Source organism: Bufo bufo, chromosome 3 (genome assembly GCF_905171765.1).
Source record: "Bufo bufo chromosome 3, aBufBuf1.1, whole genome shotgun sequence".
In the NCBI taxonomy this organism is placed as follows: domain Eukaryota; kingdom Metazoa; phylum Chordata; class Amphibia; order Anura; family Bufonidae; genus Bufo; species Bufo bufo.
This window is the reverse complement of record NC_053391.1, coordinates 423,108,239-423,120,616: the sequence shown is the minus strand read 5'-3', so window position 1 is coordinate 423,120,616 and position 12,378 is coordinate 423,108,239. Positions and strand designations below refer to the sequence as shown.

Sequence of the window (12,378 nt, the reverse complement as noted above, 5' to 3'; positions counted from 1 at the left end):
ACAGGACTATCCCTCCAGTGCATTACTGCATCCGACACCAGGATAGCAGAATACAAGCTTTTAACCTTGCTTCATTCATCCCCAGTGTGTTATTGAGCCACAGGCCAGATACCTGCGGCCTTCCACTTACTGTCTTCCTGCAGTCTTTCCCTGAAGAGTCACGGACAGAAACGTGCCACGTCGGAAGACCCCCGGAAGCACTTCCCATCATCCTATCCACTGGCATCTATCCTGTAGTTTTAGGGTGAGGTCCACTATAGGGACAGGCTACCGGACGGGGTCGCCTTTCTCAAGGCGAGTGCTCCGTGTAGATAGGTAGCAGCATAATAGCCCCCTTCATCCGAGGCAGGGCTACTCAGGACACTTCCTATTGCTCCATCTACGCGGTTCTACAACCACAACCATCCCCACATGGCTTGATTGTTACGTTTCCTGCCTCCTGTACCTAAGGACCTCCACCACCATCTACAAAGGGTCTGGTAAGACTGTTCACGTCTCCCCGGACGGAACAGTATATTGTTTATACCAGCCAGGCACCATTTTTGGTTGTCTATGTGTATGTATGTCTTATCTATGTAGTGAGTTTTATTAGTCTGACAATTTTTTGACCTTATTAAAAGTTACATTTTAAATAACTATACTCCCCCCTCCTGCCTTTGGGGCCCACTGTCTGCTTATCTAGTTGGAGTGTTTTTCATAGCCTGAACTGTTTCGGTGCTCTGATCAATTCATTTCTATAACTACTGTAAGAGGGCACAATGTGGGCATAACTACTGTGAGTGGGCACACATCTGTACAAAACTACTGTGAAGATTGTACTATGAGGGCAATACTACTGTGAGGGGGTACAATTTTATTAGTATGGGGGGGGGGGGGGGCAGAGAAAGGACCCGCCCCAGGTGCCAAACACCCTAGGCATGCCACTGGGTAGGTGTGTACAGTGCAGCGCAGCACACCTCTCTACACTGTCATAAAGACACCGTCATAAAGACACACAGGAAAGCAAGGGGCAGGGTTTAGATTGTGACTCCTCCCACACACGTGACTGATCACATGGTCATGACATCATGAAAGGTCCTTTAGCCACCAGCAGTTAGCATCCTCCGGGCATGGAGCAGTCTGTGGGTACAGTTTGCATCTCTCTGGCGCACGGCTGCTAAGGTAGGGCTGGTCACATCTTGCTGTTACCCTCTATTTGATGTATATGTTAATGTATACAATATGGTCGTGACTAGAATATATGGGCTCCTAGGAGAAGGAAGCCCTGTTAGTGACCCCCAAACCTGAGAAAAGAGACCACAGTACGCAGCGCTTTTCTGAGGGATTCTGCACCAGAAATGCTTGCAGATATTCTCTTTTTTTTTAACTGCACTGTGGGGGGAAAAGGTGACTTGTCCGTTATTGACATTCCACATCCAGAATTCACACAGAAAATGGGCAGGAATGAAAATCCACACCAAAAAGCACATACAAAATGTGACGGGAAATAAAAACATCCAAAAAGATGTGGATTCCGCATCAGGTTTTTAAACCCAATAAAACCACCATGTGCACATACCCGTCTGAGGGGTGTTCTTCTTACTCCCATAGAAGTGAGTGAAGCATTCTGGGAGTTGTAGTTGGTGAACAGCTGGAGTGCTGATCTCTGTTCTATAGTGACGCACAGCAGTGGAAGAGAACACCGCCCCTTAGTAATCTCCAGGGATGCAATGGAGGTTTCAACAGGAGTTTTAAGATAGACAGGTCATCAGTATCTGATCGGTGGGGGTCCGACACCTGGGACCCCTGCTGATCAGCTGTTTGAGAAGGCAGCAGCGCTCCTGTGAGCACCACGGTCTTCTCCGTGCCATACTAATCACAGCTGAGTACCGCTGCCTTCTCTAACAGCTGATTGACGGGTATCACAACCCCCACCGATCAGATACTGAAGACCTATCCAGAGCATAGGTCATAAGTATTAAAGAGTAACTAAACCTTTGTATGACATTTTAATATGATGTCCCTAATGCCCTAATAAAACTTTTTCTAATATATTTTAGAAATTAATTTTGTATTTTTCTTAGTGTTTTTCCTACCTAAAGCACACCATTCACTGTGCGCTTAAAACTCAGTTCTCTGTACACCACTGAGCTGTGAAGTTTATGAATGGGGCCGCAGCAGCGCTGTGATTACGGGCAGGAGCGCATACTGCTGCTCCTGCCGTGCTCCTCTGAGGATTGCCAACTCCTGGCATAGCACATGGGTACCCTGTACCCATGTACTGTGCCAGGATAAGCTGAGCGGAGCGGGTTCCTGCCTGCTTCACTAAGCTAAGTTCTGACATGCAGTTTTCTTAGCTTAGCGGAGCAGGCAGAAGCAGGAGCAGCTCCTCTTAGCTAATCCTGGCATAGTACATGGGTACAGGGTACCCATGTGCTATGCTAAGAGTTAGTAATCGTCCCGGGAGCACGAGCAGGAGCAGCAATATGCGCTCCTGCCCATACTCACAGCGCTGCTGCGGCCCTATTGATAAAATGTACTCCGTATACTGCTGAGCTGTCAGCGGTGTACAGAGAACAGAGTTTGAAGCGCACAGTGAATGGTGTGCTTTAGGTAATGAAAAGGCTAAGAACAATACAAAATTGTTTAATAAAGTATATTGGAAACAGTTTTATTAGGGCATTAGGGACATCATATTAAAATTTGATGCAAAGGTTTAGTTACTCTTTAAAGTCTTAGAAAACCACTTTGAAGGAGTTTTCTGACCTTTTGGAGAACCATAGTTCTAACTACGTATGGGTAAAAATAACAGGCATGCTCTTAGATGGTACATTTGTTACTTTTTAGGCCTCATGCACATGACCGTACACGAGGCCTTACTAACTGCTATTTTTGAAAGGGTCGGAAGAGCGTGTTTAGCGTGCTTCCACACATGGGGGGTCATTTATTCAGCTGAAATATGCCCAAATTAACCATTGCGCTGCAATTTGAGACTTCTCCCTGCTCACGCCAGGTCTAAATAGGTGGGCGGGGAAGGGGACAGGCCGGCAGGCCCTTCTCTTTTACCATTTTCTACGCCTGCTTTAGGTGTAAAAAATGGTCTAAATGTAAAACAGCCCGGAAGATGTCTTACATTTAGAACTGGGGTTGGATGCGCTGAATTTATGTAGAAGTGCTGCCTCTTCATAACTTTGGTTTGGCAGATCCACCACCAGCTATAGGGCTTTATTAAGACCGGCGTCTAAAACACCAGTCTTAATAAATGACCCCCAGAGTATTTACTTGAATCTTTCTTTTTTGCAAAAAGTCTCAAATGCCAGTGAAGCCAATTTTTAGACAACATGTCCATGTAGTGTTTTACCACCTGGCATTTTTTGTATGCTTTGCATTTTTTTTTTTATAGCAAAGTATGTAACCCCTGTAATGTCAATTCCCTTGTAAAGCGGTACTGGAAAAATATATTGTTGCAAAAATGCAATAAAAAAAACGCAACTGGCACTTGCGTTCTTTAACCACTTACCGTCACGCTAACGCCGAAAGGCGTCATTTCTGCGGCGCTCCCAGGTCACACTAACGCCGATTGGCGTCATCTCGCGTGAGCCGAGATTTCCTGTGAACGCGCGCACACAGGAACGGAAGGTAAGAGAGTTGATCTCCAGCCTGCCAGCGGCGATCGTTCGCTGGCAGGCTGGAGATGTGATTTTTTTTAACCCCTAACAGGTATATTAGACGCTGTTTTGATAACAGCGTCTAATATACCTGCTACCTGGTCCTCTGGTGGTCCCCTTTGTTTGGATCGACTACCAGAGGACACAGGTAGCTCAGTAAAGTAGCACCAAGCACCACTACACTACACTACACCCCCCCCCCCCCCGGTCACTTATTAACCCCTTATTAGCCCCTGATCACCCCTGATCACCCCATATAGACTCCCTGATCACTCCCCTGTCATTGATTACCCCCCTGTCATTGATCACACCCCTGTAAAGCTCCATTCAGACGTCCGCATGATTTTTACGGATCCACTGATAGATGGATCGGATCCGCAAAACACATACAGGCGTCTCCCTGGAGCCTTCCAGGGGGGGTGATCACCCCATATAGACTCCCTGATCACCCCCCTGTCATTGATCACCCCCCCTGTCAGGCTGCATTCAGATGTCTGTATGATTTTTACGGATCCACGGATACATGGATCGGATCCGCAAAACACATACGGACATCTGAATGGAGCCTTATAGGGGGGTGATCAATGACAGGGGGGTGATCACCCCATATAGACTCCCTGATCACCCCCCTGTCATTGATCACCCCTCTGTAAGGCTCCATTCAGACATTTTTTTGGCCCAAGTAAGGGCTCTTTCACACCTGCGTTCTTTTCTTCCGGCATAGAGTTCCGTCGTCGGGGCTCTATGCCGGAAGAATCCTGATCAGGATTATCCTAATGCATTCTGAATGGAGAGTAATCCGTTCAGGATGCATCAGGATGTCTTCAGTTCCGGTACGGAACGTTTGTTGGCCGGAGAAAATACCGCAGCATGCTGCGCTTTTTGCTCCGGCCAAAAATCCGGAACACTTGCCGCAAGGCCGGATCCGGAATTAATGCCCATTGGAAGGCATTGATCCGGATCCGGCCTTAAGCTAAACGTCGTTTCGGCGCATTGCCGGAGCCGACATTTAGCTTTTTCAGAGTGGTTACCATGGCTGCCGGGACGCTAAAGTCCTGACAGCCATGGTAAGTGTAGTGGGGAGCGGGGGAGCAGTGTACTTACCGTCCGTGCGGCTCCCCGGGCGCTCCAGAGTGACGTCAGGGCGCCCCAAGCGCATGGATCACGTGATCCATGTGATCACGTCATCCATGCGCATGGGGCGCTCTGACGTCATTCTGGAGCGCCCCGGGAGCCGCACGGACTGTAAGTATACTGTTCCCCCGCTCCCCACTACTACTATGGCAACCAGGACCTTAATAGCGTCCTGGGTGCCATAGTAACACTGAAAGCATTTGGAAGACGGTTCCGTCTTCAAATGCTTTCAGTACACTTGCGTTTTTCCGGATCCGGCAGGCACCTCCGGCAACGGAAGTGCATGCCGGATCCCAACAACGCAAGTGTGAAAGAGGCCTTAGCGGAATTTTTATTTATTTTTTCTTACAAAGTCTCATATTCCACTAACTTGTGTCAAAAAATAAAATCTCACATGAACTCACCATACCCCTCACGGAATCCAAATGCGTAAAATTTTTTAGACATTTATATTCCAGGCTTCTTCTCACGCTTTAGGGCCCCTAGAATGCCAGGGCAGTATAAATACCCCACATGTGACCCCATTTCGGAAAGAAGACACCCCCAGGTATTCCGTGAGGGGCATATTGAGTCCATGAAAGATTGAAATTTTTGTCCCAAGTTAGCGGAAAGGGAGACTTTGTGAGAAAAAAATAAAAAATATCAATTTCCGCTAACTTGTGCCAAAAAACAAAATTTCTATGAACTCGCCATGCCCCTCATTGAATACCTTGGGGTGTCTTCTTTCCAAAATGGGGTCACACGTGGGGTATTTATACTGCCCTGGCATTCTAGGGGCCCCAAAGCATGAGAAGAAGTCTGGTATCCAAATGTCTAAAAATGCCCTCCTAAAAGGAATTTGGGCACCTTTGCGCATCTAGGCTGCAAAAAAGTGTCACACATCTGGTATCGCCGTACTCAGGAGAAGTTGGGGAATGTGTTTTGGGGTGTCATTTTACATATACCCATGCTGGGTGAGAGAAATATCTTGGTCAAATGCCAACTTTGTATAAAAAAATGGGAAAAGTTGTCTTTTGCCAAGATATTTCTCTCACCCAGCATGGGTATATGTAAAATGACACCGCAAAACACATTCCCCAACTTCTCCTGAGTACGGAGATACCAGATGTGTGACACTTTTTTGCAGCCTAGGTGGGCAAAGGGGCCCATATTCCAAAGAGCACCTTTCGGATTTCACAGGTCATTTACCTACTTACCACACATTAGGGCCCCTGGAAAATGCCAGGGCAGTATAACTACCCCACAAGTGACCCCATTTTGGAAAGAAGACACCCCAAGGTATTCCGTGAGGGGCATGGCGAGTTCCTAGAATTTTTTATTTTTTGTCACAAGTTAGTGGAAAATGATGATTTTTTTTTATTTTTTATTTTTTCATACAAAGTCTCATATTCCACTAACTTGTGACAAAAAATAAAAACTTCCATGAACTCACTATGCCCATCAGCGAATACCTTGGGGTCTCTTCTTTCCAAAATGGGGTCACTTGTGGGGTAGTTATACTGCCCTGGCATTCTAGGGGCCCAAATGTGTGGTAAGGAGTTTGAAATCAAATTCTGTAAAAAATGACCAGTGAAATCCGAAAGGTGCTCTTTGGAATGTGGGCCCCTTTGCCCACCTAGGCTGCAAAAAAGTGTCACACATCTGGTATCTCTGTATTCAGGAGAAGTTGAGGAATGTGTTTTGGGGTGTCTTTTTACATATACCCATGCTGGGTGAGATAAATATCTTGGTCAAATGCCAACTTTGTATAAAAAAAATGGGAAAAGTTGTCATTTGCCAAGATATTTCTCTCACCCAGCATGGGTATATGTAAAATGACACCCCAAAACACATTCCTCAACTTCTCCTGAATACAGAGATACCAGATGTGTGACACTTTTTTGCAGCCTAGGTGGGCAAAGGGGCCCATATTCCAAAGAGCACCTTTCGGATTTCACTGGTCATTTTTTACAGAATTTGATTTCAAACTCCTTACCACACATTTGGGCCCCTAGAATGCCAGGGCAGTAGAACTACCCCACAAGTGACCCCATTTTGGAAAGAAGAGACCCCAAGGTATTTCGTGATGGGCATAGTGAGTTCATAGAACTTTATATTTTTTGTCACAAGTTAGTGGAATATGAGACTTTGTAAGAAAAAAATAAATAAAAAATCATCATTTTCCGCTAACTTGTGACAAAAAATAAAAAGTTCTATGAACTCACTATGCCCATCAGCGAATACCTTAGGGTGTCTACTTTCCGAAATGGGGTCATTTGTGGGGTGTTTGTACTGTCTGGCCATTGTAGAACCTCAGGAAACATGACATGTGCTCAGAAAGTCAGAGCTGCTTCAAAAAGCGGAAATTCACATTTTTGTACCATAGTTTGTAAACGCTATAACTTTTACCCAAACCATTTTTTTTTTTACCCAAACATTTTTTTTTTATCAAAGACATGTAGAACAATAAATTTAGAGCAAAATTTATATATGGATCTCGTTTTTTTTGCAAAATTTTACAACTGAAAGTGAAAAATGTCATTTTTTTTGCAAACAAATCGTTAAATTTTGATTAATAACAAAAAAAGTAAAAATGTCAGCAGCAATGAAATACCACCAAATGAAAGCTCTATTAGTGAGAAGAAAAGGAGGTAAAATTCATTTGGGTGGTAAGTTGCATGACCGAGCAATAAACCACTAAAGTAGTGTAGTGCCGATTTGTAAAAAAGGGCCTGGTCTTTAGGGGGGTATAAACCTGTGGTCCTTAAGTGGTTAAAGCAGGGCAAAGAAACAATGAGACAAAAATGTTAGACTCAGAGCAAGGGATTTAAAATTTGCCTTTTACTCAAAAACACAGTTCGGGGGTAAAAAAAAATGCCGCCACTACAAAAAATGCTTGTGTGTGCTGTGTTTAATATTTCCCATAGACTTTCATGTAACAGCTGAAGCTGGTGTTCTCTCACCACAAAACGCACCAAAAACCTTCATAAATTCAGAATAAAAACCCTGAGATGCCTCCCTCTGACCTCTGATTGGATCCCTATAATGAAATCACAGGGTTCTCATTGGTTGCTATGGTAGTCTGGGACCTTGTGAAGGCTCCCCAGCCTGCCATAGTAAACTGGATGTTAGAGAGCATCACCACACACCTTCATATCAATGTAAATGAATTGTTGGATGTGCGCCACTCAGTAAAACGCTCTTTGATCGCATCCTGATTCTCCGGAATGTTGCCTGCATTCCGGAGAAATTCTTTTTTTGCTCATATGCATATTAAAGGGGTATTCTGGTTGGTTGAAGGTATCCTATAACAATTAGATTGGTGGGGGACCTTCTGTCGGGACCCCCACCGATCACAAGAACAGAGGCCCCATACACCCTGCAGCCCCCCTGAAGAGAACAGAGCGTCCGGTCTCACATGGATGCGGCTGCCCCATTCATTTCTTTGGGAGTTCTGAGGATAGCAGAGTACAGCGCTTGGCTATCTCCAGAATTCCCATAGAACTGAATAGAGCGGCCGCACTGTTTCTCGTGATCGGTGGTAGGACCTCCACCGATCTAATAGTTATCCCCTATCCTGTGGATAGGAGATAACTTTAACCAACCAGAATACCTCTTTAACTGGTCGGTGCAATGAGGGTATCACTGCTGCACTGAATGAAACACTCCTTACTCCTGGCCTCCCCCCCCCCCCCCCCCCAGCTTTGGGTGACAGGGTCAGGCAGTAATGTAGTCTTGCCTTGCTTTGTGTTACTGTGTGCGTGTGCAGTACAGATAACTTCAGCCCAGGCAAGCCCCAGTACTGGACGTGCAACATCGCACACACCGTAAGGGCTCATGCACGGGCACCATTTGTGGATGCAGACCCATTGACCTGAATAGGTCCGCGATCCTCAAGAGATGGTCTACCCTGCAAAAAAAAATAGGACATCTTCTATTTTTTTGAAGTGGGGAGGCACAGATGGAAATCGCATAGCGCTTCTGATCCGTGCCTCCACAACGATCCGTATCGTGAGGATTGTGGATCCAATCAAGTCAATGGGTCTGCATCCGTGATACGGAGTGCACGTGGCCGGCGCCCTTATATTGCGGACCCGTAGTTTTCCTCCCGCAATATGGGCGCACACGCTCATGCGCATGAGCCCCAACACAGGTCGAAGCGAGACTACATCACTGCCTGGCCCTGTCACACAAAGCTGGGGGGAAGCAGAGAGGCCAGGAGTAAAGAACATGGGCAACAATCAGGGGGGAGCATGTGCAGCGTACAAAAGATAATGAAGTATACAAAAAATAAATAAAATGCCATACAAGGAGAAAATAACAGAAGCATGTGGCACAAGTCTTTCCTAGAGGGTAAGAGAAACAGTGGATCCGCACCCAGATATCAGGTCCGGCCTCATGTGCACCAGTCATGTTTTATCCTTTCCGCCCTTGGCTCAGGTTCCTAGCCCCGCCCAGCAACGTAGCAGGGAAGCTTCTTGGTTGTGATTGGACAATCAATGCATGTTGAATTGTACATTGTCCCATAATTGACCTTATTGTGTGGGCTGGGGAATGTTTGGCTGGGATAAACAAAAGCCCGTCTCTCAATCCGAAGCTTGTGGAAGCCAGGTCTTTGGTTCCTGCAATAATATACCCTGGACAGCTCAATAACCTGCGGATATGATGTTCCTTTTCATTATACAGTATTAGACATACATGGGGGGATTTATCAAAACTAGTGCAAAGGAAAACTGGCTTAGTTGCCCATAGCAACCAGTCATATTCCACATTTTATTTTTCAGGGCCTGAGCTCCATAGGAACATATTGAATGTCCCATAGGCTGCAATGGTAATTCATTGTAGTCTATGGGACAGGCGATTTAAGGCTCACGTTTTCAAGTCCCCCAGGGGACTTAAAGGGGTTTTCCAATCGCAGACAATGGGGGCATATCGCTAAGATATGCCCCCATTGTCTGATAGGTGTGGGTCCCACTGCTGGGACCCGCACCTATATCGAGACCGGAGCCCTGAAAGTGGTGGAGGGCGGTATGCCTCCATTGTCTGTGATGAGAATACCCCTTTAGTACAGGGCTCGACAAATCCCAGGTCGCCATGGCGACCAGGAATTTAGTCCTGGCGCTTGGGTATTTGTCAGCCCGTTTTCAAAGGTGCCCGGGCGATGGGTGCGGAGCTGCCGTTCTGTCCGGAGGCAGCACCGTTTGAAACAGCTCCGTCACAGCACACAATAGCAGAGACGCTGGCAGCAGGGAGGGGAGGGACTCGGGAGGAGTGTAATCTGATCCTAGAGTGGAAGCTGCTTCTGCCAGCCCCTCCCCTCCCCGCCCACCAACCAATCAGAGCTGAGGCAAGGCAAGCACTAGCAGCTCTGAGTCCGAGTCACTGACACAAGTACAGGGAGTCTTAAGGGGGTTATCCCATCATAATGATCACTGTTAAATCAGTTAATGATTTGACAGTGATCATTTTTGTAAATATACTTTATTAACAAATTCCCACCGTTTTGGAGAAAATTCATCCCCACTTACCTTATTGTTGTGACTCGGTCTCCCCTGGTTACGGCCACCGCTCTTCTCCAGTATGCCGATGGTCGCGCTTGCTCAGAAGACTTCTTCTTTTCTCCCGGCTGGGCTGCTCGCTGTCCTGAACGCGCACGCTGCCGCGCATGCGCGACGGTGACTTCTTCCCGGCCAGAATAGTACAGAGCTGCGAACGCGCACGCCGGCTCTGTACTATACTGGTCACATGGCGCATGCGCGGCAGCGTGCGCGTTCAGTCCAGCGCGCGGCCCGGCCAGGAGAAGACTTCAATCAAGATGAAGCCCGCCCCCAGCCAGAATCCAGGAAGTGAACGGCGCGGTGGCAGCTGGTAAGTATGAAAAGGGGAAGTGGGATAACCCCTTTAAGTAAGAAAGAATCGAATGAGTCTCAGGTTAAAAGAATCTAAAGATCAGACTTAGTGACTCATTCGATTCTTTGAGTTAAAAGAACTGTCATTCAGACTCTAGCACAGGTTACACTGAGGCTGATGCTTTTGCAGCAGTGATAAGATTAAGGGACAGGAGCAGAGAGATAAGAGAAGTGACAGGACACAGTTTAGATTACAGTTTGAATTAACCCTTTAGGATCAAATTGGCTTCTCAAGGAGATGTATATGTTAAAGGCATCCCTTCTTCGGTCTCATTCAGTAGCTATAGAACTAAGGGTACTTTCACACTTGCAGCAGGATGGATCCGGCAGGCTGTTCACCCTGTCGGATCCATCCTTCCGCTGTTTCGCCGGACCACCGCTCCGTCCCCATTGACTATAATGGGGGCAGAGCTCTGGCGCAGCACGGCAGTGCATGGTGAAAGGCCGCCGGACTAAAAGTACTGCATGTCCAACTTTTTAGTCCGGCGGCCTCTCACCGCGAACTGCCATGCTGCGCCGGAGCTCCACCCCCGTCCCCATTATAGTCAATAGGGTCCGGGGACGGAGCGGTGGTATATGTAACATGGTATACAGCATTATTGGGGGGGCTCTATGAAGAAGTGGGGGGGGGGGGCACTATGAGGGCACCTACTAGGGGCTTTATGACGCGGCTCCGCCTGGCTCCTAACTTTTTTAGCTGGCTCCCAGATTCCAAGGAAATTTGTCAAGCCCTGCTTTAGTATAAGTGGAAAAATTTTTTTTTTAAAAGTCAAATCACCTCCCTTTCCCCAAATTAAAAATAAACATCATTAGCACCACTGCATCCGAAAATGCGTGTACTATTAACTATAAATGTATTTATTCCGTACGGTGAACGGCATAATGGGAAAAAAATAAAAATGGCTTATTCGCCAATTTTTCACCTCTGAAAAAAAATGTAATAAAGTGAAGTGATAAAAAATGAAAAAAGTCTTAGGCCCCTTTCACACGGGGGAGTATTCCGCGCGGATGCGATGTGTGAGGTGAACGCATTGCACCCGCACTGAATACCGACCCATTCATTTCTATGGGGCTGTTCACATGAGCGGTGATTTTCACGCATCACTTGTGCGTTGCGTGAAAATCGCAGCATGCTCTATATTCAGCGTTTTTCACGCAACGCAGGCCCCATAGAAGTGCGGATGCGGTGCGATTTTCACGCACGGTTGCTAGGAGACGATCAGGATGGAGACCCGATCATTATTATTTTCCCTTATAACATGGTTATAAGAGAAAATAATAGCATTCTGAATGCAGAATGCATAGTAAAATAGGGCTGGAGGGGTTAAAATAAATAAATAATTGAACTCACCTTAGTCCACTTGATCGCGTAGCCCGGCATCTCCTTCTGTCTTCATCTGATCTCTGTGCAATAGGACCTGTGGTGACGTCACTTCGGTCATCACATGATCTTTTACCATGGTGATGGATCATGTGATGACCGGAATGACGTCACCACAGGTCCTGTTGCTGAACAGAGATCAGATGAAGACAGAAGGAGATGCCGGGCCACGCGATCAAGTGGATTAAGGTGAGTTAAATTTTTATTTTTTTTTAACCCCTCCAGCGCTGTTTTGCTATGCATTCTGTATTCAGAATGCTATTATTTTCCCTTATAACCATGTTATAAGGGAAAATAATTCAATCTACAGAACACCGATCCCAAGCCC

At 46.5% G+C, this 12,378-nt stretch overlaps 1 protein-coding gene across 1 annotated transcript in view; it reads left to right on the top strand.

The window, feature by feature from the left end:
• The first annotated feature begins 1,056 nt into the window (after positions 1–1,056).
• GEMIN8 (gem nuclear organelle associated protein 8) overlaps positions 1,057–12,378 on the top strand; it is a 42,431-nt gene continuing 31,109 nt past the window's right edge. The window contains exon 1 of the mRNA XM_040424937.1: positions 1,057–1,161. The gene's annotated coding sequence lies outside the window, so the exon portion shown is untranslated. The remainder of the gene's footprint in view (positions 1,162–12,378) is intronic.